Here is a 22,855-nt window from a genome sequence, read left to right on the forward strand (position 1 = left end):
AGCTCACCTAACACGCCTCCTGCTGGCGCCTGTGCACCTCGCTCTTCCATTGGCTATTCAAGCGATGGTTGACGCCCCTCGGGATCCATGACGCTGGCCGAGAAATCCTGTTGTGAAAGTGTCGTGACACGGACCCACAACAGGGGGCGTTAATGAACGGACAATGGATAAGCCAAAAAGTAACAATTTAATGTTGTGAATCGCACAACGAAGTACAGACAAAAATAATATGGTGGAATGTCAATTATACACAAGGTGACGTGTGGGCAGGCTCGAAGATAGAAGGCGTCTGGCGAGAGAAGAGCCGGATCCCACACAGCTTCCACCACCAACGGACCTGAAGAACACCGGAGTCACCAAGCCCTGCGCCCCAGGTGGCCACTGTCTTCAGCAGTCAGACCCGGTACTGCTGGCAGAGAACAGAAACAGTATTGATGAGTGTGAGTTCGCACACTCAGTAATCCCACAGTCTGTGTTCTTTAAGGAGGGAGCACCTCCACCTCCAATCACACACTCGTGCAGCTCCTGTTTAACCACTTATCTGGTTTGGGGTGTGAGGCGAAGCTGTCGCAGTCCACACCAAACGCCAATCCCACAGATAAGGACACACCACAGGAAAACGGCTGCAAAGAAGTTCAGATTATTACTTAATGTAAGTCAGCAGAGAAGTTACCTGAATGGTAGTTGATTTCTCGGCGAGGAGGTGGAGTCGCAGTCCGGCCTTTATGGAGATGGTGATGAGTTGACTGAGTGACAGCTGGTGCTGATGAAGAGTGACAGCTGTCACTCCCAGTGGCTCCGGCGCCCTCTCGTGCTTGAAGCCCGCACTCCAAGCAGGGCGCCATCTGGTGGTGGTGGGCCAGCAGTACCTCCTCTTCAGCGGCCCACACAACACGTATAACCAGCATGAACGTAGCATGGGTGGTGGCCAAGTGGTTAATGTGCTTGGTTTTACTTCAGAAGGCTCAGGGTTCAAATCCCACCCCTGCTACATTTCTCCATGTAATGTGGAGTTGCGTTAAGAAGGGCATCCGGCATAAAACCTGTGCCAATTCAACATGCAGATCCACCTTGGATTTACTGTGGTGACCCCGAGTGCAAACAAGGGAGCAGCCGAAGGGACTTACTATAACCAGCATGAACGTCCGCAAATCATCAGACACAAGTTTATTCCATAATTATACTTAAAAATTGAAATAGACAAAAATTAAAATGTGTGAGAAAGAAAAGTACATTTCAAATAGGGATGTACCAATACCACTTTTTTCTAGACTGAGTTCATGTACGAGTACATACATTTTGGTACTCGTCGATACCGAGTACCGGTACAAATACATGATGCCATTAGTTTTTTAACGACTTTGAAAACATGTTTTATTCATCAGTTGTTCCTTACTTTTTGACTGTAACTGCTACCAATATCATTAGCTTTGGTTTTATTTACAAACTTCACTTTTTGACTACAACAAATTGTCCTTTAACATTAATTATGTGTTTCTTAACAAACATGATACTGCCAAACTTCTCATTTAAATGTAACCTGTGAACGTCAGCACAACAAAATATACAACACTAGGAACAGAACTGAAATTGTCCATCACTAACTTTACTTATGTCTGCGAGGACTAAGCATTTTTTGAAAATGTTCTTTTTGATGAAAAGAAACTTCTCTGCGTTATTTCTGTTTTCATCTACAATGTGTGACACTGAGCTAAACAGCCTTTCACTCTCCACACTATTTTTTAACTTTTAATTAAATACATGTTGGCTACCATACACAAATACAAAGAGTAAATGGGTTTTCTCCAAAAGTGGAACATGTAAATAGTGAAGAGAATGGTGTCCGCGTACATTTACACACAGTGTTGTGCCCGTTCCACACAGAGGCAAAATTGAGAAATTTTAAAATTATTTTATTTAATTTCTTTGTGGATCATGGGACAGTTTCATCACATGCAGACAGAATCATCTGATCCTTGTGGTAACTGAGATATTAACGAGGCTCAGTGACTCTTTCAATTTGTGATGCAAAGTGCAGCCCGTAGAGGGGAGCAAAGGTTCCACTGACTGCGCCACTGACACCCAACAAATGGATTACACCTGTTGCGGACGAGGCGGTTTCCCATTGTTCTGGACTACCATACCAGGGGCTGCAACTCAGCCACCTTATGGACAACCTCCACTGCTGAAACCGTGATATGATGGAACAAGCTGTGTCACAAAGTGCTGAAGTCACAGAGGAACTTTTTTAAAAGCCACAACAAGGAATTCAAGTATTTTCAGATGTTGTTTTCCAAAATCAGGAGGCTTTATGTCAATGATTTTTTTCTTCAGGATGTGATGAATTCCACTGAAACAAACAGGTAAGACTTCATATTTACTCCGTATGTGAATTTACTCCACATGAGGACTGCAGCTTTCAGCCAATCAATGGACAGCATTAATGGATGTATTTCCACTCAACAAAAATATAAATGCAACACTTTTGGTTTTGCTCCCATTTTGTATGAGATGAACTCAAAGATCTAAAACTTTTTCCACATACACAATATCACCATTTCCCTCAAATATTGTTCACAAACCAGTCTAAATCTGTGATAGTGAGCACTTCTCCTTTGCTGAGATAATCCATCCCACCTCACAGGTGTGCCATATCAAGATGCTGATTAGACACCATGATTAGTGCACAGGTGTGCCTTAGACTGCCCACAATAAAAGGCCACTCTGAAAGGTGCAGTTTTATCACACAGCACAATGCCACAGATGTCGCAAGATTTGAGTGAGCGTGCAATTGGCATGCTGACAGCAGGAATGTCAACCAGAGCTGTTGCTCCTGTATTGAATGTTCATTTCTCTACCATAAGCCATCTCCAAAGGCATTTCAGAGAATTTGGCAGTACATCCAACCAGCCTCACAACCGCAGACCACGTGTAACCACACCAGCCCAGGACCTCCACATCCAGCACGTTCACCTCCAAGATCGTCTGAGACCAGCCACTCGGACAGCTGCTGAAACAATCGGTTTGCATAATCAAAGAATTTCTGCACAAACTGTCAGAAACCGTGTCAGGGAAGCTCATCTGCATGCTCGTCGTCCTCATCGGGGTCTCGACCTGACTCCAGTTCGTCGTCGTAACTGACTTGAGTGGGCAAATGCTCACATTCGCTGGCGTTTGGCACGTTGGAGAGGTGTTCTCTTCACAGCTGAATCCCCGTTCACACTGTCCAGGGCAGATGGCAGACAGCGTGTGTGGCGTCATGTGGGTGAGCGGTTTTCTGATGTCAATGTTGTGGATCGAGTGGCCCATGGTGGCGGTGGGGTTATGGTATGGGCAGGCGTCTGTTATGGACGAAGAACACAGGTGCATTTATTGATGGCATTTTGAATGCACAGAGATACCGTGACGAGATCCTGAGGCCCATTGTTGTGCCATCCAAGAACATCACCTCATGTTGCAGCAGGATAATGCACGGCCCCATGTTGCAAGGATCTGTACACAACTCTTGGAAGCTGAAAATGTCCCAGTTCTTGCATGGCCGGCATACTCACCGGACATGTCACCCATTGAGCATGTTTGGGATGCTCTGGACCTGCATATACGACAGCGTGTACCAGTTCCTGCCAATATCCAGCAACTTCGCACAGCCATTGAAGAGGAGTGGACCAACATTCCACAGGCCACAATTGACAACCTGATCAACTCTATGCAAAGGAGATGTGTTGCACTGCATGAGACAAATGGTGGTCACACCAGATACTGACTGGCATCCCCCCCAATAAAACAAAACTGCACCTTTCATAGTGGCCTTTTATTGTGGGCAGTCTAAGGCACATCTGTGCACTAATCATGGTGTCTAATCAGCATCTTGGTATGGCACACCTGTGAGGTGGGATGGATTATCTCAGCAAATGAGAAGTGCTCACTATCACAGATTTAGACTGGTTTGTGAACAATATTTGAGGGAAATGGTGATATTGTGTATGTGGAAAAAGTTTTAGATCTTTGAGTTCATCTCATACAAAATGGGAGCAAAACCAAAAGTGTTGCGTTTATATTTTTGTTGAGTGTACATTAATGCCTGTAAAAATCCATAAGTTAGCCACATCACTATTTAAAGTAGACCTGCATTGAAATAAATGTGGTCAGATTTCAGAAAGAAATAGCTGATATGTATTTATAAGACCCTTGTGAATGCAGTAAAGTAAATCTGTAAGCCCAAATTTGTAATTCAGCGGAGAAATCTTCGTTTAAAAATGACAAATTTGCAGCTAAAATTTAGCCCTCTGTGAAAACAGTTTGTACAGCCGTATCATTTCCATGACGTCAGGGACAAGACGACGCGCTCCCGCCTTCAGGCCGATCCTGCATTGAAATTGATTTTATCTGTAGTAATGTTACTTATACACGTCCTGGTTTCAACATCTAAAAGTAAGCTGCAATGAATGTGAGATACAGATCTGTGTGCTCAGATCAGCAACGACATCGACAGCGGGTGCCGTTCTTCCTCTCCCACTCTCTGCCTCCACTGCGCTTATTAAGTCTGCGGGATCATTAACGAGCTCGTTAACCGCCGACGCGGGCCACTCACACTGCCCGTGTCTGCTTTGCAGCCAGTGTTGTGCCAGATTCAGCGCACAACACCGGCATCACCTCTCTGTCTACTGAATGGAGCTGCAGCACACTTGGCACAAGTCCTCAGATTAGGCTCGGTGTTTTAATGCGAAGTGGCCGGTACACCTGTTGCTGCAAGGACAGACTTCTTGCAGCAAAATCCACAGCACCACACGTCTCGGCAATCGGAGCCCCAGCGATCCATTGACGCTGAGAGAGGTTTATATATTTTTAATGACTGGGATTCTTTGCGGGTCTCGCCTCCATATCCCGTGATGGTACCGGAGGCGAAAGACAGTAGATTTTCATTGCGACACCACTCAATCAAACGGGCGTATGAAAAAGTCCCCCAAAATAATTTTCAAGCACAAATAAAAGAAATGTGTACTCACCAAACGTGCTGCAAGACAATATGAAGTTTTAAAAAAGTAGATCCTTCTGTATAAGACAAGAAAAAGGTGCAGATGCAAACTGACATAAATCCACAAATTACAATTGGCGCAATGCATGCTGGGAGAGGGTCTTGTCCATGACGTCTCGGCAGCGTCCATGATGAGAGGGACAGTTTGCGGAGGGCTAAATGTTAGCTGTAAATTTGTCATTTTCAAATGAAGATTTCTCAGTTGAATGACAGATCTGGGCTTGCAGATTTACTTTACTACATTTAGAAGGATCTCATGTGTAAATGTAAGTCATTTTTTGTTCAAAAAATCTGACTGCATTTTTTTCAATGCAGGTCTCCTTTAAACTGCAGTGTTCAAAACATATGAAAAAAGTAGTGGCTTATAGTCCGAAAGTTACGGAGTGTGGTAGTGTGTGAAAATCCCCACTGAGAGGTTGACATCATGCTGCTGTAAATAGATATCGGGTGTCGTAGTATCAGAGAAGTTGTATGATTACAAGTACAAGTAAATGAATATGGTATCGGGCCGAGACCCAGTACTGGTATCGGCATCAGTGCATTCCTAATTTCAAACTTATGTTTGCTGTTTGTAGGTTTTCAGTTCAACTGAATATTTCAATTAAAAAATCACAAAATGTCCAGTGGCATGGAGAGAAAAGGCAGAATAGAACTTTAGAGGTAAGAGTTGGAACTTTGAACTGTGCAGTGTGACTGGTAAAAGGCGGCTTCTCTTTTACATCATGGAGAGGAGAAATATAAAGGTACTGTGTGTACAAGAGTCCGAGTGTCAGGGGAACAAAACCAGGAGCAATGGAGGTGTTTTGGATCATATGAATGGATGAGAAGCAAAATGTTGCCAGGGTAACGCTTCAGGAAAGATATATTGTAGAGCTTAGATACTTTTAATTGTCATTCAAAACAATACACTGAACAAGTGCACATTTGAATGAAATTTGATTGCATCTGACTCACAGATAAAAACGTGTTTAAAAAAGTATGCCTCAAAAATAAATAAAATTTATTTTAAAGTAAAATAGTAGGGCAGCATGGTGGTCAAGTGGTTCATGTGTTATTTTCATCCAGAGTAAAACTTAAGAAAGAAACGTGCTGTTCTGCCTCAAATGTATCACAGGGAAGCAGGAAGAACAGTCAAATGGGAAATGGATTGCTTTTTTATAGGAATTTTCCATCTGAATCAGAATCATGGTGATATGGAAGGTGGCCAACTGAATTGTGGTTTTATGTAGGTCATGTTTTGTCCATTTATCCACCTTGACTTTTTAAAAGATGAACTCTCACTCAGCTTTTAAGCATCAATTCTGTTCAAGCATTTTATGATAACTCCAGTTTTCATAGATATCCAGCTTTGCTTTCTGGGATTTTGAGTTTACATCAAATTTACATTTGAATTTCATCATTACCATATTGAATCTGCAGTTGTTTTGCTAAGTCAGTGCTCATTCTGTCCTATGGGGTACCCCAGGCTTCTGTTTTGGGCCCTACTCTCTTTCTTCTTTACAGTATATACTCCCACTAGGATGGGAGTATATACTGCTATTAAGAATACTGCTAAATTAAGACATTGCAATAATATTTCTTATAATCTACATGCTGATGACAGCTGTACTGTTCTTTTAAGGCTTCTAAGTTTCATAAATTATTCTTCTTTCAGCTGCTCACAGGGGGTCGTTTTTGACCGTTGGGGTTTTACATAATTATTGTATGGCCTTGCCTTACAATATAAAGCGCCTTGGGGCAACTGTTTGTTGTGATTTGGCGCTATATAAAAAAATTGATTGATTGATTGATTGATTAGGGATCACCACAGCTGATTAATCGTTTCCATCTCACCCTGTCCTCTGTCACACCAACCACCTGCATGTCCTCGCTCACTACATCCATAAACCTCCTCTTTGGCCTCCCTCTTCTCATCCTGCCTGGTGGCTCCTCAGGATATGTCTCCCTATATACCCTGGGTGCTTCCTCTGCACATGTCCAAACCATCTCAATCTCACCTCTCTGTGTTTCTCTCCAAACCATCCCACCTGAGCTGTTCCTCTGATATGTTCATTCCTCATCCTGACCATTTTCATCACGCCCAAAGAGAATCTCAACATCTTCAGTTCTGCCACCTCCTGCTCTGCCTCCTGGCTTTTTGTTTGTGCCACCATCTCTAAGCTCTACAACATAACTCGTCTTTTAAATGTTCACCTTCAATCTTGCAGATATTCTTCAGTCACAAATCACTCCTGCTACCTTTCTCCACCAACTCCATCCTGTCTCCACTCTCTTCTTCACCTCTTTACCACACTTTCCATTACTTTGGACAGTTGACTCCAAGTATTTAAACTCATCTACTTTCACCACATCTACTCCTAGTAACCGTACTATTCCAGCAGGCTCCCTCTCATTCACACACATGTACTCAGTCTTGCTACAACTGGCTTTCATTCACCTTCTCTCCAGAGCATATCTCCACCTCTCCAGGCTTGACTTAAGCTGCTCTCTAATCTCACTACAGATCACAATGTCATCTGCAAACATCATAGTCCATAGAGTCTGATCTCATCTATCAACCTGTACATCACCATCATGTACAAGAAAGGACTCCTTGGTGTAATTCCACAGCCCAGTGTCTTTTTTTTTGTGCTCCCTTCACGAAATGATAAAAAAATTTCGTAACGGGAGTTTTTTTTAACTCACTATTACTGACCCTACTCCTAACCCCAACCCTAACCTTAACCATAATCTAACCCTACTCCTTCCCCCAACCCTAACCATAACCACCCCAACCCCCCGCTTCACTTTTAATTTCATGCAGCCATCGCGGAATGTATTAGGATGAATTTGTGCTGCAGTGATGAAAATGTGGCGCTTTTCGTCACAATATCACAAGCCAATAGATTAATGTATATTTTGTGCTGCTGAGTCATGACATGCCATGAGACTGGGTTGAATCCACCTTGAATGAGTCTTTCATTCCAACTGTGCATCTCATTGCTAACACACTATCCTTTTACATGTTATGCACTACCCTCTGTAACAAAATAACAACGCCTCGCAACGGGGAACCAAAAGATGTAGGGAATTTACAAATATTCAGGCCTCACACAGGCGTGCCATAAGAATGTTGCAATTTATTTAATAAAACGTCACACGGGAGCACCATTATAAAATATAGTGAATAAGCAGTTAAACTCCCAAATTCAATTAAATTGGATTAGGCCCCATCTGATGAGTCACCAAAATAATTAACAATTTAGGGTTTAATACTTATTATTTAATTACTATTCGGGGCACCACCTATTTATAGCATAGCTACTTTAATTTAAACATTCATTAATTTATCAGTCTCAAATGAGTTAATCAGTCTCAATTTAATTAAATCAGTCTCTGATCTGAAAGTCTGAATTCACAGTTCGATTGACCAAGATAACCAAAACTGACCAATTGACAAAGATTTGAACACAAAATGAACCACAGCAGAAATATTTACAATTTATTTACAAGTAATGAACAGTTTAGTGGCATTTTCATGGACAGTGATTAAATAAGTTCATTCATGGAAACAATTTTCTTACTCACTCATGAGACGTGAAAGAAAGAGAGATAAAGCTTCAAGACTTTAAGTGAATAAATCTGATTAGAATTTAGAGATGATATTTGAAGCCAATTATTAAGAAAAATATTAAACAAATGTGAATATTTTAAAAGGAAGCCACATTGTATCCATTGACAGCAAACCCTTTTTCTGCAACCTTTAACTGGGTCACTTAGCTGGTCTGTTGAAAAGGTGGTTCGGACAGTTCCATCTGTCTGTCCGTCCGTCCGTCAGTCGTGCTCAGTTGGGTCAAGGGGTTAACTCAGCAGTCTTCCCAGGTGATCCCAAAGGTTGTGTCGGCTTTACCGACAGGATGGCTGATGGTTTGAAATCAGCACCATCGTCAGCTTGCAGGAACCCAGAGGTGGAAGGTGTTTGTAGAAAATGGTTTCTGGTAGCTTGTAAAAGGTTTGTTGGAGCCAGATTAAAAATCTTTGTGAATTTAGGAAAAAAGTGAAAACTTTAAAAGCACTGAAAAACAAAATAGCTGACAGAAAAGGAGAGTCGCTTTTCTGTAAATTCGCTATTAATTTGAAAAGTTCAGCTCGGAAGTTCTCTTAAAAAATCAAAAGACTTGACGCACCTTAAAGCTTCAGGTTAAAACTTTGTTAAAAATATCAGAAATGAACAAAGAATGAATCCCACATGGTAGCTTTAGCTTAGCTTTACTTAACAATGGGGCCTTGGCCCAAGAATAAAAATTAAGTGTTTAAGAAAGGAAGAGAGAGGCAAGAAGGAGCAAGAACAACTTTTTAAAGGGGGACTGACGTCACCAAACTCCACCCATTTAGAGTGTGTAGTTTCACAGAAAACCTCATGTGGTCACAGTACAGACACAAATGATTCAGTTATTTAAACACATTAACTATTTTGACATATTATCTGTTCTGAGACACTCGAACGGATACACATTAATAGTCAGACACATCCTTTGGATAAACCAGAATATTTCACCAGCAAAATTGAAAATGTAGAAAGATCACATTTAAACACATATCAGTTACAGGAACACATGTCAATAAAATGGAATGATTATATGCAAAGCATTTTGTTTGATTAATCAATTCAAACACCATTAGAAGTCTTTATATATGTGAATCAAAGAATACTGATATAATTCTTTTATTTTAAAAGAATGTCTTTCTTCACTTAAACCAGGGGTGCCCAACCTTTTCTGAACTGAGATCTACTTTTAAAGTTGACAGTGTATCGAGATCTACCGAGCCATGTGGAACGCCACAGCGTAGCTGCAACATATTGTGCGCCAATATAATTACACAATTTTCTGGCAGGTTTTAACAATAATAATGCATCATTGAAGTAAATGTGCATGCTGGAAAAGAATAAGCACAAGTAGGCCTAGGACTGGCCTCAAGTTGGAAAAGTTGTTCCCTACCTTAGTGGGACTTCTGGCCCCGAAAGGAGGAAGCTCATCTCTCATAGTCCAGACAGTAGGAGCTGAGTGCAGCCGTAAGCAGGCACTCAGGCACTCTGTGTCTGCATTAGATTCCAGATTTGGACATTCATGTCATGTGCTGCTCTGGATTGTCATTTTTAGTGTGACGATCCAGGTTGAAGAGTGATGCCACTTTGAATGATATATAGTCATATTTTCCCCAAATGGAAAACATAAAAAACTGACAGCAGGCTCTTTGGAGGCAAAGTGAGCGAAGCGCCTGTCAAATTCTGACAAGATGCTCTGCACCTGATCATCATAACGTGGTCGCTTAAGATCCACGTTCTTTGTCCTGGTGCTTAAGTTCTATGTCCATGTGTAGAAAGTTCTGCATGTCACACTGTTGCAACCTGCTTGATGGCACATGTAATTTGCTTTTAAACTTGCTTTCAAATCTAAAAGCTGTGCAAATTCAGCATGGTTTGAGTGTTTCAGAAATTCTTTAATTTCAGGCAGAAGAGCTCTTCTTCTCTGGCATTTAATGGCAGCCGGCGTCCTTGTTGGTGCATTGCTGCCACCTGCTGCATCAGTCTGTTATAGCAGCACAAAATCCTTTGGGGTCCAGGGACATGTTGTTTTTTCATGCGATCGACTGGAACTCAGCACGTAACTGGCTGGTCAGTCGTGATCGACCGGTTGGGTACGCCAGACTTAAACCTACAAATAATAGCTGTTATCAAGACAAAGTTTTATGGCCCTGTCTTGTGGAAGGGATACCATCTTGCAGTCTTGAGAGGGTCTGGCCTTGGTGTGAGGTCATAAAATTTGGGTTCTCCTGGCCTGGAGAAGCTCAGATTCTGACGTGAAGCAATTATAATGTCATGTAACTCATAATGACCGGAATTTAACCGTTAAAAAGGCAAGGGCTCCCCTTTGAAGAACTTTGAATTACAGTTTTGTTTTGCTGTGAATCCCAGTGTTTGCCCATGGGGGATGTCTCCAAGCTAATCTTACGATCTCCAGATGACTTAGGAATTTCTCAACTGAGGGGGAAAACACAGTCTTTGTCTGAAGTTCAAAACTCAGGTTATTGTTGAGACAGCATTAATGTATTTATTTAATTAGGGCAAATTGAGGCCATGGCGCTACACCTCACATACATCTCTGCCACTCCAGCCTCCTACAATACCACAACTCTTCTCTTGGCTCCCAGTCATAAGCTTTCTCTAAATCCACAAACACACAGTATAACTCCTTCTGTCCTTCTCTATACTTCTCCATCAGTATCCTCAGAGCGAACATTGTATCTGGCGTGCGACAGCATGAAACCATATTGCTGCTCACAGATCTTCACCTGTTTTCTAGGGCTAGCTTCTGCTACTCTTTCCCATAACTTCATGCTGTGGCTGACTAACTTTATGCCTCTGTAGTTACTGCAGCTCTGCATATCACCCTTGTTCTTAAAAATAGGAACCCATCACCTAGTTTTGAGTTTCATAAATTGTCTAGTTTAATTGACTGCCTCAGTGAAATCAAGCAATGGTAAAATTATCATTTTCTCAAGTTATATCCAGACAAAACTGAAACTTAGATAAATTAGCTTCTTAGACTCCTGTGTTCATTTGAGTCTCAGAATTTTTTTTTTTTTTTTTGACTGTTCATTGTCCCTTGAGCATTGTTCCAAGTACCTCATTTGGATTATTGTAATGGTCTTTTTACTTGTGTTAACAAATCAGCTTGAGAAAAACTACAGATTGTGCAGAATGCTGCTGCAAGACTTAACTGGCACAAATATAATAGCACACATCACAAGTTTTGGCTTCTTTTCATTGGCTGCCAGTAGATTTTGTAATTCATTTTACATTACAAGTATTCACAGCACTTCACCTTTTCCACGTGTTATGTTATGTCTTATTCAAAATGGATGAAATTAATTTTTCCTCAAATGTCTACACACAATACCTCATAATGACAATGACACGATTTCCGCCGCCACCGAACCTGGTGAATACCGGAGCCGCCAAGTCCCGAATTCCCAGGTGATCACCGTCCCCGACTGTCGGATCTGGTACTGCCGGCAAAGAACAAAGACAGTCAAGTGTGGGTGTGTGTACACCCAGTAACAACAACGGTGGGAATGCCACCTCCACCTCTCACTCAATATGCTGATGAGTTTGCAGTGATCCCTCAGAGGAAAAGAGTGCCGTCCTGCACTCACTCAGCTTCCACAAAACAAGGGACCGGTATGCCTGCAAACACTCACAATGTACAGATTATAAGGTAAACACAAATGGCTGAGGATATTACCTCCATAGAAGTACGATATCTCGGCGATGAGGTGGAGATGACGTCTGGGTTTTATGGAGTGAGATGATGAAGAATGAGTGACAGCTGTCAGGAAATAATGAGTGACAGCTGTCACTCCCGGCTGTGTCTGTGGCGGCAGCGCCCTCTCGTGCCTGAAGCCCGCACTTCAGGCAGGGCGCCCTCTGGTGGTGGGCCAGCAGTACCTCCTCTTCTGGCGGCCCACACAACAGGACCCCTCCCCTCAACGGGCGCCTCCTGGCGCCCGACCAGGTTTATCGGGGTGTCGGTGGTAGAAATCGGCCAGGAGGGCCGGATCCAGGATGAAGCTCCTCTTCACCCAGGAGCGTTCTTCGGGTCCATACCCCTCCCAGTCCACCAGATATTGGAACCCCCGGCCCATTCAACGGACGTCCAGGAGCCGGCGCACTGTCCAAGCCGGCTCCCCGTCAATGATCCGGGCAGGAGGCGGCGCCGGACCGGGAGCACAGAGGGGTGAGGTGTGGTACGGTTTGAGTTTGGAGACGTGAAACACCGGGTGGATCCGCAGTGAAGCTGGGAGCTGGAGCTTCACTGCGGCAGGGCTGAGGACCTTGAGGATGCGAAATGGGCTGATGAACCTGTCCATCAGTTTTGGTGACTGTACTTGAAGTGGGATGTCCTTCGTCGACAACCACACCTCCTGCCCGGGCTGGTATGCAGGGTCCGGGGACCGCCGGCGGTCTGCATGGGTCTTGGCCCTCGTCCGGGCCTTCAACAAGGCAGAACGGGCGGTGCGCCACACCCGACGGCACCTCCGAAGGTGGGCCCGGACCGAGGGCACACCGACCTCTCCCTCCACCATGGGAAATAATGGGGGCTGGTACCCCAAACACACCTCAAATGGGGAGAGGCCGGTGGCAGAAGATACCTGGCTGTTATGCGCATACTCGATCCAGGCCAGATGGTTACTCCAGGCCGTCGGGTGCGCGGATGTTACACAGCGGAAGGTCTGTTCCAGCTCCTGGTTGGCCCGCTCTGCCTGTCCGTTCGTCTGTGGATGGTACCCGGACGAGAGGCTCACGGTGGCCCCCAGTTCCCTGCAGAAACTCCTCCAGACGTGAGAGGAAAACTGGGGACCACGATCTGAGACTACGTCAGTGGGAATCCCATGCAGACGGACGACGTGGTGGACCAGGAGGTCCGCTGTCTCCTGGGCCGTAGGGAGCTTCGGGAGGGCCACGAAGTGGGCCGCCTTGGAGAATCAGTCCACTATCGTGAGGATGGTGGTGTTGCCCTGGGACGGTGGGAGACCCATGACAAAATCCAGGCCGATGTGGGACCAGGGGCGATGAGGCACAGGAAGCGGTTGGAGCTGACCTTGGGACTTCCTATGGTCAGCCTTGCCCCTGGCACAGGTGGTACAGGCCTGGATGTACTCCCGGACGTCGGCCTCCATAGACGCCCACCAGAAGCGCTGCCGGACAGCTGCCACGGTCCTTCGCACCCCTGGATGACAGGAGAGCTTGGAACCGTGACAGAAGTCAAGGACCGCAGCCCTGGCCTCTGGTGGGACGTATAGTTTGTTTCTTGGTCCAGTTCCCGGGTCTGGGCTTCGTGCCAGGGCCTCCCGGGCGATCTTCTCCACGTCCCAGGTGAGGGTGGCCACGATAGTGGACTTAGGCAGGATGGGCTCCGGTGGATCCGACAGTGCAGTTTTGACCTCCTCTTCGTGTACCCGGGACAAGGCATCCGACCTCTGGTTCTTGGTCCCGGGGCGATAGGTGATCCGGAAGTCAAAACGCCCGAAGAACAGTGACCAGCGGGCTTGCCTGGGGTTCAGCCGCTTGGCGGTCCTGATATACTCCAGGTTCCGATGGTCAGTGAAAACCGTGAATGGCACAGACGCTCCCTCCAACAGGTGTCTCCACTCCTCAAGAGCCTCTTTCACCGCAAGGAGTTCTCGATTGCCGACGTCATAGTTCCGTTCAGCCGGGGTCATCCTGCGTGAAAAGTAGGCACACGGGTGAAGAACCTTATCAGTCTCTCCGCTCTGGGATAGCACGGCTCCTATCCCTGAGTCAGAGGCGTCCACTTCAACCACGAACTGGCGGCTAGGGTCGGGCTGCACCAAAACTGGCGCAGTAGAGAACCGTCGTTTCAACTCCTTGAACGCGGCTTCGCACCGATCCGACCAGGTGAAGGGGACTTTTGGAGAGGTCAGGGCTGTCAGGGGGCTAAGTACCTGACTGTAGCCCTTAATGAACCTCCTATAGAAATTTGCAAAGCCGAGGAACTGTTACAGCTTCCTACAGCTTGTTGGTTGGGGCCAATCTCTCACCGCCACAACCTTGGCCGGATCAGGGGCGATGGAGTTAGAGGAGATGATAAACCCCAGGAAGGACAAAGATGTGTGGTGAAACTCGCACTTCTCGCCCTTCACAAACAGTCGGTTCTCTAACAACCGCTGCAGGACCTGACATACATGCTGGACATGGGTCTCAGGATCCGGAGAAAAGATGAGAATATCGTCCAGATATACGAAGACGAATCGGTGCAGGAAGTCCCGCAAGACGTCGTTAACCAAGGCTTCGAACGTCGCGGGAGCGTTGGTGAGGCCGAACGGCATGACCAGGTATTCAAAGTGACTTAACGGGGTGTTAAATGCCGTCTTCCATTCGTCTCCCTTCCGGATCCGAACCAGGTGATACGCATTTCTAAGATCCAGCTTAGTAAAGATTTTGGCTCCATGCAGGGGGGTGAACACGGAATCCAACAACGGCAACGGGTATCGGTTGCGAACCGTAATCTCATTCAGCCCTCTGTAATCAATGCATGGACGGAGTCCGCCATCTTTCTTGCCCACAAAAAAGAAACCTGCCCCCATCGGGGAGGTGGAGTTCCGGATCAGCCCGGCAGCTAATGAGTCCCAGATGTAGGTCTCCATTGATTCATGCTCAGGTCGTGAGAGGTTGTACAGCCTGCTGGACGGGAACTCAGCGCCTGGAACCAAATCAATGGCACAATCGTACGGACGGTGCGGGGGAAGGGTGAGTGCCAGATCCTTGCTGAAGACGTCAGCAAGATCGTGGTACTCAACCGGCACTGCCGTCAGATTGGGAGGGACTTTGACCTCCTCCTTAGCCTGTAAACCGGGAGGAACCGAGGATCCTAAACACACCCGATGGCAGGTTTCGCTCCCCTGAACCACCACCCCAGACGGCCAATCAATCCGGGGATTGTGCTTCAACATCCATGGGAAGCCCAAAATCACGCGGGAGGTAGAAAGAGTTACAAAAAACTCAATCTCCTCCCGATGGTTTCCAGACACCACCAGAGTTACTGGTTGTGTCTTGTGTGTGATTAAAGGGAGGAAGGAAGCGCCACCAGAGGGAGCCCTACCTCCCTTGCCCATCTGCTGTCTAGCAGATTCCCTTCTGACCCCGTGTCCACCAGTGCTGGGGCTTGAAGGGTTAAATCCCCGCTCAGGATTGTAACTGGGAGTTGTGTGGCCATATGTGTGTGTCCCACGTGAATGTTTTGACCCCCCCTTAGCCCAGTCTCTGAGGGCGGTTGTTGTTGTGGCCTTTTGGGGCAGTTTTTCTGTATGTGCTCCTTTGAGCTGCAGAGAAAACACTCCCCGTGGACCAGCCTCCTCATTTTGGCCCTGTGCGTTTCCCTAACAACGTCAGCAGGGGGAGCTGTTGCCCCAAGGAGCGCTGCGGCTGTGGAGCGTGGGGAGGGTGGCCCCTTTTCGAACCTCGCTCCCGACGGCGTTCCTCCAACCGATTGTCTAACCGTATAACGAGATCGATAAGCCCATCTAAATCCTGCGGTTCCTCCTTAGCTACCAGATGCTCCTTCAGGACCGATGACAGTCCGTTTATGAAGGCGGCGCGGAGCGCAACGTTATTCCAGCCGGACCTCGCAGCCGCGATGCGGAAGTCGACTGCATATTTGGCTGCGCACCGGCGCCCCTGTCGCATTGACAGCAGCATTGTTGAAGCGGTCTCTCCTCTGTTAGGGTGATCAAACATTGTTCTGAACTCCCCCACAAACCCAGTGTATGCTGATAACAACCGTGAGTTCTGTTCCCAGAGCGCCGTAGCCCAGGCGCGTGCCTTACCCGGAGCAAAGCAATAACATAAGCCACCTTGCTGGCATCAGACGCGTACATCACGGGTCGTTGTGCAAAGATGAGCGAACACTGCATCAGAAAGTCCGCGCACGTCTCCACACAACACCTGTACGTCTCAGGGGGACTTATGTATGCTTCAGGGGATGGTGGGGGGGGGTTTGTTGAACAACCAGTGGAATGTTAATACCCGGCACCGGGTCGGCAGGAGGAGGAGCCGCAGCAGCGCTCTGATCGCACGCTTCCACCTGTGCGGTGAGAGCCTCCATCCTGCGATTAAGGATGATGTTTTGCTCGGACATCAAATCCAGCCGAGCGGTAAAGGCGGTGAGGATTTGCTGCAACTCACCGAGCACGCCTCCTGCAGATGCCTGTGCACCCTGCTCTTCCATTGGCTGTCCAAACAGATGGATGACGCCCCTCGGGATCCATGATGCTGGCCGAGATATCCTGTTGTGAAAGTGTAGTGACACGGACCCACAACAGGGGGCGCAAATGAACGGTCAATAGATGAGCCAAAAAGTAACAATTTAATGTTGTGAAGGTGCACAACGAATACACAGACAATCTCAGAATATGATAACAGTCAATCCACAAAGGTGACGTGTGGGCAGGCTCGAGGATAGAAGATGTCTGTCCTGAGAAGAGCCAGAACCACACGATTTCCGCCGCCACCGAACCTGGTGAATACCGGAGCCGCCAAGTCCCGAATTCCCAGGTGATCACCATCCCCGACTGTCGGATCTGGTACTGCCGGCAAAGAACAAAGACAGTCAAGTGTGGGTGTGTGTACACCCAGTAACAACAACGGTGGGAATGCCACCTCCACCTCTCACTCAATATGCTGATGAGTTTGCAGTGATCCCTCAGAGGAAAAGAGTGCCGTCCTGCACTCACTTAGCTTCCACAAAACAAGGGACCGGTATGCCTGCAAACACTCACAATGTACAGATTATAAGGTAAACACAAATGGCTGAGGATATTACCTCCATAGAAGTACGATATCTCGGCGATGAGGTGGAGATGACGTCTGGGTTTTATGGAGTGAGATGATGAAGAATGAGTGACAGCTGTCAGGAAATAATGAGTGACAGCTGTCACTCCCGGCTGTGTCCGTGGCGGCAGCGCCCTCTCGTGCCTGAAGCCCACACTTCAGGCAGGGCGCCCTCTGGTGGTGGGCCAGCAGTACCTCCTCTTCTGGCGGCCCACACAACATGCAATCCATGAATCAGGCCTGTAAGATAGCATCCACTCCTTTGTAAAAGCCACATGGAAGCCCGCCTGGACCTTGCCAAAAGGACTCTCGGACAATGAGAAACAAAATTCTCTGTTCTGTTGAGACAAAGATTGAACTCTTTGGGGTGAATGCCAGGTGTCATGTTTGGAGGAAACCAGGCACCATCCCTACAGTGAAGCATGGTGGTGACAGCATCATCCTGTGGGGATGTTTTTTTCAGTGGCAGGAACTGAGAGACTAGTCAGGATTGAGGGAATGATAAATGCAGCAATGTACATCCTGGATGAAAACCTGCTCCAGAGCACTCTTCACCTCAGATTGGGGCCACGGTTCATCTTTCAGCAGGACAATGACCCTAAGCCCACAGCCAAGATATCAAAGGAGTGGCTTCAGGACAACTCTGTGAATGTCCTTGAGTGGCTCAGCCAGAGCCCAGACCTGAAACTGTTTGAACATCTCTGGAGAAATCTGAAAATGGCTGTGCACCGACGCTCCCCATCCAACCAGATGAAGTTTGAGAGGTGCTAGAAACAAGAATGGGCAAAACTGCCCAAAGATAGGTGCACCGAGCTTGTGGCATCATATTCAAGAAGACTTGAGTCTGTAATTGCTGCCAAAAGTGCATCATCAAGACCCTTCGGTTGCTCCCTTGTTTTCACTTGGGGTCGCCAGAGCAAATCCGAGGGGGATCTGCATGATGAATTGGCAGTTTTTCACCACATGCCCTGCCTGATGCAACTCCAAATTACATGGAGAAATGCGGCAGTGGTGAGATTTGAACTAGGAACCTTCTGCACTGAAACCAACTGCACTAACCCCTTGGCCACCACCCCTGATAGTTCTTTTACTTTTAATAAATTTGGAAAAAAATCAAAAATACTGTTTTCATGTTGTCATTATGGAGTATTGTCAGTAGAATTTTGAGGGCAAAAAAAAATGCATTTACTCCATTTTGAAATAAGACTGTAACAGAACAAAATGTGGAAAATGTGAAGTGCAGTGAATACTTTCAGCATGCACTGTAAAATTGTCATTTTAACTTTTAGGGTTCTACATGGATAAGCTCCCCAGTACATCCCAGACCATCTAAATCCTTTTTCTTCTTCCCGGCCCTGTTTAAATTAATTTAACCTTTATTTAACCAGGTTAGTCCTTTTGAGATCAAGATCTCTTTTGCAAGGGGGACCTGGACAGTTAGAAAGCTTCCAATTCCAAGGAAAAAAGTCACAAAGTCACAAATCATCAAGAAAAGGTGAATGAATGATGCTGAGCTTCTCCCATCACTGAAAAATCTGCAAATCAAGAGTGCAAAAAGGAACAAATGAAAACCGAAACTAAGAAAAAAACAAAGTGAATGCCAACCTTGATGCTTTAAAAAAATAACAAAACTAAACATTCATGATGAACATGCATGTGTGTGCAGCTATTCCAGCAACAAACAGCTGGAACGCGCGTAAATAATTAAAGTAGTTGATAAAATGTTCTTCTTACACCATGATAGAACAAGGTAGAGGTAATGTGACACGGCCCGGAGGAAACCCAGGGCCCTCATCTGGAGCCAGGCCTGGATGTAGGGCCCGTCAGTGAGCACCTGGAGGCTAGTCTTTACACAGAGCCCAGTCTGGCACAGCCTGAAAAGGCAACGTGGACCTTGCATCTCCACCCTGTGGACGCTGGTGTTGGGTGTGCTGTCCTTTGGGTGGCAATGAACGTCGAGGGCCTCATCGGACCAGACCCGGGTGGCAGGGGCTAGCTCTGGGAGTGTGGAACGTCACCTCGCTGTGGGGGAAGGAGCCAGAGCTTGTGCGGGAGGTGGAGTGATACCTGTTAGATCTGGTGGGCCTCACCCCCACGCACAGCCTCGTCTCCAGAACCACTCTCCTTCATAGGGGTTGGACCTTATTCTTCTCTGGAGTTGCCCAGGGGGTGAAGCAACGGATGGGTGTGGTGATACTCGTGAGTACCCGGCTGTGTGCTGCTACATTGGAGTTTACTCCAGTAAACAAGAGGGTCACCTCTCTGCGTCTTGTTGTGGGGGGGGGTGTACTCTGACTGTTGTTTGTGCTTATGCACCGAACAGCATTTTGGAGTCCCTGAATGGAGTCCTGTATGGGGCTCCGGTGGGGGACTCCATTGTTCTGCTGGAGGACTTCAACGCACACATGGGCAATGACAGAGACACCTGGAGAGGTGTGATTGGGAGGAACGGCGTCCCTGATCTAAACCCAAATGGTTGTTTGATATTGGACTTCTGTGGTAGTCACAGACTGTCCATAACGAAAACTATGTTCGAACATAAGCATGCTCATAAGTGTACATGGTACCAGAGCACCCTAGGCCGAAGATTGATGATCGATTTTTTTGATCATATCATCTGATTTGAGGCCGCATGTCCTGGATACTCGGGTGAAGAGAGGGGCAGAGCTGTCAACTGATCACCATCTGGTGGTGAGTTGGATCAGAAGGTGGGGGAGATCTTTGGACAGACCTGGTAAGCCCAAACAGATATTGCGGGTGAACTGGGAATGTCTGAGCCCAGGAGCCCACTGTCCGACAGATCTTTGACTCACACCTCCGGCAGAGCTTCTCTGGCATCCCTGTGGAAGTTGGGGGCATTGAAACAGAATGGGCAATGATCAAAGTGTCCATTGCTGAAACTGCAGTGGGGAGCTATGGCCTGAAGGTCTTAGGTGCCTCAAGGGGCGGCAACCCTCGAACACCGTGGTGGACACCGGTTGTCACGGAAGCCATCCGACTGAAGGAGTCCTTCCAGAATATGTTATCTCAGAGGACTCCAGAGGCAGTTGCAAGGTACCGACAGCCCCGAAGGTCAGCAGCCTCTGTTGTGGGGGAGGCAAAGCAGCAGGTGTGGGAAGAGTTCGGAGTAACCATGGAGAAGGACTTTCAGTCGACATCAAGGTGCTTCTGGTGGACCGTGAGGCACCTCAGGAGGGGAAAACAGGGAACCATCCAAGCTGTCGACAGTAAGGATGGGACTCTGTTGACCTCAAATGAGGATGTAATCCGGCACTGAAAGGAACACTTTTAGGAACTCCTGCATCAGATCGGAGTTCCCTCTATAGTAGGGGCAGAGCTGGAAGCTGATGGAGGATTGTCATCAATTTCCCTGGTGGAAGTCACTGAGGTAGTCAAACAACTACGCAGTGGCAAGGCCCCAGGGGTTGATGAGATCTGTCCAGAAATGCTGAAGGCTCTGGTTGTGGAGGGATTGTCTTGGATGAGACATCTCTTCAACATTGAGTTGAGGTCTGGGACAGTGCCTAAGGAGGGGCAAACTGGGGTGGTGGTCCTCATATTTAAAAAGGGGGACCATAGAGTGTGTGCCAACTACAGGGGCATCGCACTACTCAGCCTCCTTGGTAAAGTCAACTCCAGCGTGCTGGAAAGGAGGGTTCGGTCGATAGTCGAACCTCTGATTGAAGAGGAACAATGCGAGTTCCATCCTGGTCGTGGAACAACCGACCAGCTCTTTACTCTCACAAGGATCCTGTGGGGTGGCTGGGAGTATGCCCACCCAGTCTACATGTGTTTTGTGGACTTGGAGAAGGCGTATGATCGGGTACCCCGGAAGATAATGTGGGAGGTGCTGCAGGAGTATGGAGTGAGGGGGTTCCTTCTCAGAGCCATCCAATTTCTGTACTCACAAAGCAAGAGCTATGTTCGGGTGCTCAGCAGTAAGTCAGACTCATTTCCAGTGGAGGTTGTCCTCCTCCAGGGGTGCGCCTTGTCATCAGTCCTGTTTGTGATATTCATGGGCAGGATATCGAGGCGTAGTCGGGGGAGGAGGGTTTCTGGTTTGGTGGGCTCAGGGTCTCATCACTTTTTGCAGATGATGTGGTCGTGTTGGCTTCATTGGCTGGTGACCTCCAACACTCACTGGATCGGTTTGCAGCCGAGTGTGAAGCGGCTGAGATGAGGATCAGCACCTCTAAATCTGAGGCCATGGTTCTCAGCAGGAAACCAATGGATTGCCTACTCCGGGTTGGGAATATGGCCTTGACCCAAGTGAAGGAGTTCAAGTACCGCGGGGTCTTCACGAGTGAGGGGACGATGGAGCATGAGATTGTCCAGAGAATCAGTGCAGCAGGGGCAGTATTGCATTCACTCTATCATACTGTTGTGACGAAAAGGGAGCTGACTCCAAAGGAAAAACTCTCGATCTAATCGTCAGTCTTCATTCCTACTCTCATCTATGGTCATGAGGGTTGGGTCATGAACGAAAGAACTAGATCGTGGGTACAAGCGGCCGAATTGGGTTTCCTCAGGAATGCGGCTGGTGTCTCCCTTAGAGATAGGGTGAGAAGTTCGATCATCTGTGGGTAGCTCGGAGTAGAGTTGCTGCGCCTTCGTGTTGAAAGGAGCCAGCTGAGGTGGTTCGTGGCATCTGGTAAGGATGCCTCCTGGGCGCCTGCCAGGGGAGGTGTTCCAGGCACATCCATCTGGGAGGAGACCCCGGGGAAGACCCAGGAGTAGGTGAAAAGCGTCCGTAAAGCTAGGACATCTTACTACTCATCACTAATTGAAGAAAATAAGAACAACCCCAGGTTTCTTTTCAGCACTGTAGCCAGGCTGACAAAGAGTCAGAGCTCTATTGAGCCGAGTATTCCTTTAACTTTAACTAGTAATGACTTCATGACTTTCTTTGCTAATAAAATTTTAACTATTAGAGAAAAAATTACTCATAACCATCCCAAAGACATATCGTTATCTTTGGCTGATTTCAGTAATGCTGGTATTTGGTTAGACTCTTTCTCTCCGATTGTTCTGTCTGAGTTATTTTCATTAGTCACTTCCTCCAAACCATCAACATGTCTATTAGACCCCATTCCTACCAGGCTGCTCAAGGAAGCCCTACCATTAATTAATGCTTCGATCTTAAATATGATCAATCTATCTTTATTAGTTGGCTATGTACCACAGGCTTTTAAGGTGGCAGTAATTAAACCATTACTTAAAAAGCCATCACTTGGCCCAGCTATCTTAGCTAATTATAGGCCAATCTCCAACCTTCATTTTCTCTCAGTGGCATTACCCTGACCTCTAGTAATACTATGAGAAATCTTGGAGTCATTTTTGATCAGAACATGTCCTTCAATGCGCATATTAAGCAAATATGTACAACTGCTTTTTTATATTTGCGCAATATCTCTAAAATTAGAAAGATC

At 46.8% G+C, this 22,855-nt stretch overlaps 1 protein-coding gene across 1 annotated transcript in view; it reads left to right on the forward strand.

Moving 5' to 3' along the window:
* The window catches only part of LOC117524284 (polycystic kidney disease protein 1-like 2), a 152,437-nt gene that overhangs the window by 98,456 nt on the left and 31,126 nt on the right, over positions 1-22,855 (forward strand). The gene's annotated exons all lie outside the window — the stretch shown is intronic.

The sequence above is a fragment of the Thalassophryne amazonica genome, chromosome 14, assembly GCF_902500255.1.
Source record: "Thalassophryne amazonica chromosome 14, fThaAma1.1, whole genome shotgun sequence".
Taxonomy (NCBI): Eukaryota; Metazoa; Chordata; class Actinopteri; order Batrachoidiformes; family Batrachoididae; genus Thalassophryne; species Thalassophryne amazonica.